This window comes from Mastomys coucha, unplaced genomic scaffold (genome assembly GCF_008632895.1).
Source record: "Mastomys coucha isolate ucsf_1 unplaced genomic scaffold, UCSF_Mcou_1 pScaffold22, whole genome shotgun sequence".
Lineage (NCBI taxonomy): Eukaryota > Metazoa > Chordata > Mammalia > Rodentia > Muridae > Mastomys > Mastomys coucha.
In genome coordinates this window covers 248,960,076-248,964,901 of record NW_022196905.1, presented here as the reverse complement: position 1 = coordinate 248,964,901, position 4,826 = coordinate 248,960,076, and the positions used below count along the sequence as shown (strand labels likewise).

Sequence of the window (4,826 nt, the reverse complement as noted above, 5' to 3'; positions counted from 1 at the left end):
AAAAAAAAAAAAAAAAAAAAAAAAAAAAAAGAGGCAGCCCTAACATCTACATAGCCGAAGCTTGACTACTGCATCTGCTGGGTGTAAAGTGAGGGGTTTGCTGCTGCTGCTGCTGTTATTTTGGTTTATTGAAATTTGAGGTTTTGAAAATGTATTTACTTAAAATTTTTATTTCATCTCATTGAGTATGTGTGTGTGTGTCTATGTGCGTGTATATCTGTATGTGTGTGTGTGTGTGTGTGTGTGTGTGTCTGTGTGTGTGTATGTGTGTGTGTGTGTGTGTGTGTCTGTGTGTGTGTATGTGGGTGTGTGTATGTGTGTCTGTGTGTGTGTGTGTGTGTGTGTGTGTGTGTGTGTGGTTAACCTACTGGTGTTGATTCTCTCCTTTTTACCACGTGGTCCTAGGGGTCAAATTCACATCATCAGGGTTGGCAGCAGGCACCTTGACCCACAGAACCATCTTGTTAGCTGTTGTTTATTTGTGTGCATGTGTCCTTTTATGTGCCCGTGAGTGTGTGGAGGTTCCCTTGTCTATAGAGGCTGGAAGAGGTGAATGCTTCCGTCACTCTCGGCCTGTTCTTTGAAGCAGGGTCCCTTACTGACTCTGGGGCTTGAGTTTTGTCTGAGAGGCTGGAAGCTCGGAAGACCCAGCAGTCTTCATGTCTCTGCTGTCTCCACTTGGAGCTGGGATCGCACGAAGGTGGGCAGCAGAGCAGGTTGATGTCCCTTTCCCATGGGCCCATGCACCTGCCCAGGAGGAAACAAAGGTTTATCAGAGGCTGAGATGTCCCTGCTCATCCTAATTTACTATGTCTCCCAGGAGCAATATCTATGTAAGCTGTGTCTAGTGGGCGTGAGTGAGCTATTACAGGTAATAAAACTGCTAGGGAGTGTTTAGCGTTACCCGATGACAGATTGTTCTAATGACAAATTACAAAGGGAACCAGGTAGGTATTGTGGGTCCCAGCCAAGGCTTAGGAGCTCATGAACTTGTCTCTTTTCCTCTTTAATATTTTGCTTAGGTAATATATTCATGTGGTTTAAACCACACCACAAAGAACAATGGTGGGAAGGTCTCTTCCTACAAACATCCCATAACCACTCAGCCTGCCCTTGCCAGGTAGCTATTTCAGAGTGTTGTTTCTGACGAGCTTTAACTGGTCCACGAGATAACTGAGGAATCCTGTCCTGTATCGGTCCCTTAAGACTTTGCTCTCCAGAACTTCTAGACTGGCAATTCATGCATCTCTCAGCTTCCATTATGATGCTGACAAAAAGTCTGTTAAATGACAGAATTATTTCCTCGCAAAAGGCCCATCACATTGTAGACTCACTGGAGAGATAACCCAGTAATGACCACTACCCTCCGCTCTTCCAAAGGACCTAAGTTTGATCTCTAGCAGCTCACAAGCACTTGTAACTCCTCCTCCAGGGGAATTTGACTCTCTCTTCCAGTCACTGTGGGGCCAGATTCACATGCACAGACACATATGTAGATATAAAACTTAAAAAAGAAAATAAAGGGCCTGGAGACATGGCTCCCAAGTGAAGAACACAAAATGCTCTTCAGGAGGACCTGAGTTTGATTCCTAGCACATACATCTGTCCAGCTCCAAGGGATCAAAAGTCTCTGGCCTCTGTATGTGCTGGCACCCACCACACACATACACACACACACACACACACACACACACACACACAATTATAACTGATAAAAATGAATTAAAAAAAAGAAAAATTAGTCTCTCCTGCATCTCTTCTCTCTGCATGCACTCTTTCTCTCTCTACCTCCTCCTTATGGCTACTCCCCTGGCCTCAATCCTTGGGGCCAGTGAACAGTGAACTCACCCAAGAGCAGCTTCCCAATAAACCTGCCTTTAATATAATCTAAAAAACAGAAAGAAAGAAAGAAAGAAAGAAAGAAATGAAATCTTAAAAAACAGTAGACTTGAGTAACAAAGAGGAACTCTTATTTTAATATTTTATTTATTTATTTTTAACTATGTGAATATGTGTATGTCTAAGTGTGTGTATATGCAAATGAGCACAGGTACCCATAAGGACAAGAAGGGGACCTCAGATTCCATAGCACCCACAATACGCGTGCTTGTGAGCTGCCCCACATGGGTGTTGGGAAGGGAACTGGAGCCCTCTGCAAGAGCACCAAGCACTCTTAATTATTGAGCCATCTCTTCAGCCCCTGTTTTTGTTTTTGTTGTTGTTGTTTTGTTAAGTTTTAAATTTTGTGTGTGTGTGTGTGTGTGTGTGTGTGTGCGCGCATACACGTATGTCCCACAGTGCATGTATGAAGGCAGGAGATGGTTCTCTCTCTGTGACCGCCATGTGGATACTGGGGAGAGAACTCAGGTTGTCAGGCCTGGCAGTAAATGATTTTATTGGCTGAGTCATCTCATTGGCCTAGTTTATCTTCCTTTAAAGATGCATTGTTTGTGAGAAAATTCTGAGCTGCCAGTCTTTTACTTTGGGGTGTGAATTCTCCTAACAGACTCTTTTCACGGACACACAAGCTCACTGAACAGTTTGCAACTAGAATCCACACAGCCACATGCTCCATTTTGGTGGGGAAAATCTGTCATGCTCCTTACTGCGGTGAACATTTGCCGTCTTTTCAGTCTGCTATCAGGAAGCATGAGGAACAACCTTGCCCCTGTGGCTTTCTGCAGGTGTGGATTGCACACGCAGTGTGGGTTCCCAGACAGGGGATTGGATAGCTAGGTATCTGCTTTAGCAGTTCTGAGAGACGGTGCCAACTCTGCCTCCACAAAGTAAGCACCAAACTCCACATTGATCAGATTGGGAAGAGAAATTATCATTTTTGTCTCCTCAATGGGCTCTGTTGCCAGGTCCCTGGCTCTGTACCCATCTGATAGCTGAATGATAATGATCTGGAATGGCCTTCGTTTGACAGTGTTATGAGAGGACTTTAATTTATAGTGTATTTAAACACTATTGATGACTCTCTATTGCGTTAGATTCTGAGGTAGCAAGAGTCTACACAATAAAGACAGCCAAAAGGGATGACCTACGCAAATCTGGCTTGATGAGGCAGTGGGTCTATTGGGCTTATTTACAGGCACATGGAGGAGAAATGAAGGCTCGCAGAAGCGTGAGTGACCCCAAAACAGCTATATCACCAAACAGTCTCACCTGGCATGGTTGACAATTTCTCCATGTTCCATAGATGGCATCTCCCTTCTGTTAAGCTTCTATCCAATGTGCACCAGCATGTACATACGGCTGTGTCAGTCACAGACAAATGGGAAGAGGACAGGAGGGAATGTCTGGGGTCTCAGACGATAGTCTAATGACCCTCCCCAGCTCCTCCTCTCTCCATCTCCCTCTCCCCTCTCCAGACAGGCTTTTAAGTATCCCTGCTCAGAATTCACTGTGCACATCATGTGACCAAGGATGCCTTTGAACTTCTGATCCTTACCTGCTAGATTTTACACTTAAGCGTGAATTTTTCTTTCTACTCCGTTGTACAGTTGCTGGGATCATAGGTGGGCACCAACATGCCTAGTTTATGTCCTGCTGGAGATGGAACTCAGAGAATCACGTATACTTTCTTATTCACATTCTTTACTTATTTCAGAAATAGAAGTATTGGCTTTTCCTTGTTGCTTGGTGGGAGCTCTTTTATTTTTTTTTTTTTAAGAATTATTCATTTATTTTATGTATATGAGTACACCATTGCTGTCTTCAGACACACCAGAAGAGGGCATCAGATCCCGTTACAGATGGTTGTGAGCCACCATGTGGTTGCTGGGAATTGAACTCAGGACCTCTGGAAGATCAGTCAGTGCTCTTAACCGCTGTGCCATATCTCCAGTCTACTGGGAGCTCTTTATATCTCAGGGATCAGCTTTTTGTTTTGGATACAGTTGCACCCAATGTAGCATTCCTGTCTCTCCTCTTTTTCTTAGAAAGAAATAAACTTATTGGGTATTCTTCAAGGGCAGAGGGCTGGGCAGTAACAGAGAATACTGCCTGCAACTCCTCTCTCCACGCTCTGGAGTACACAATTATTCTTTTTTGTTTGTTTGTTTGTTTGTTTTGTTTCTCGAGACAGGGTTTCTCTGTGTAGCCCTGGCTGTCCTGGAACTCACTCTGTAGACCAGGCTGGCCTCGAACTCAGAAATCTGCCTGCCTCTGCCTCCCAAGTGCTGGGATTAAAGGCGTGCACCACCGCTGCCCACAATTATTCTTTATGTTTCATTGGTAGGAGGTGTGTGCTTGCCACAGAACACATGTGGAGGCCAGAGGACAGCTTACAGAAGTAAATTCTCTTCTATACTGCAGGTCCTGGGGATTGAACTGGAGTTGCCAGGCTTGGCAGCAAACACCTTTATTTGTTGAGGCATCATGTCAGTCTGTCCTGTACAAGTTTATATTTTTAGGTAGTCAAATGACTCTTCAAATGTGCCATGTGTTTTCTTCCATTATTTTTACATTCAAAATTTTACCTGTTTGGAATTCACCCTGGTTTGTGGCAGGAGGAAGAGGCTCTTGGGTTTCTTTCCGAATGGATCTCTTTTCCTTGTTACATGGAGAAGCTGTTTAATAAGTTATTTTTCATAAGCCATCTCTTCTCACAGAAATTTGAATATGTTTCAGAAACTGCTGCCCTTCACCTTGGAATCTGTGTCTATTCGTTCTCATTCATGCTCTTGCTTATGTGCTTGTTTTTATTTATTGTATGCTTGCGGTCTGCAAGTATGTCTATGCACCATATGTGTGTGCCTGTTCCTGAGGAGGCCAGCAGAGGGCGTCAGATTCCCAGGACTGTTACAGAAGGATGTGAATGA

General features: G+C 44.1%; 1 protein-coding gene and 1 long non-coding RNA gene across 3 annotated transcripts in view; one reads left to right on the top strand and one right to left on the bottom strand.

The window, feature by feature from the left end:
• Il34 (interleukin 34) overlaps positions 1–4,826 on the top strand; it is a 68,008-nt gene that overhangs the window by 25,903 nt on the left and 37,279 nt on the right. The window lies entirely within an intron of this gene.
• Positions 469–4,826, bottom strand: part of LOC116070181 — a 27,585-nt gene continuing 23,227 nt past the window's right edge. Inside the window, exon 4 of the long non-coding RNA XR_004110303.1 lies at positions 469–747. This is a non-coding gene — a long non-coding RNA (uncharacterized LOC116070181). The remainder of the gene's footprint in view (positions 748–4,826) is intronic.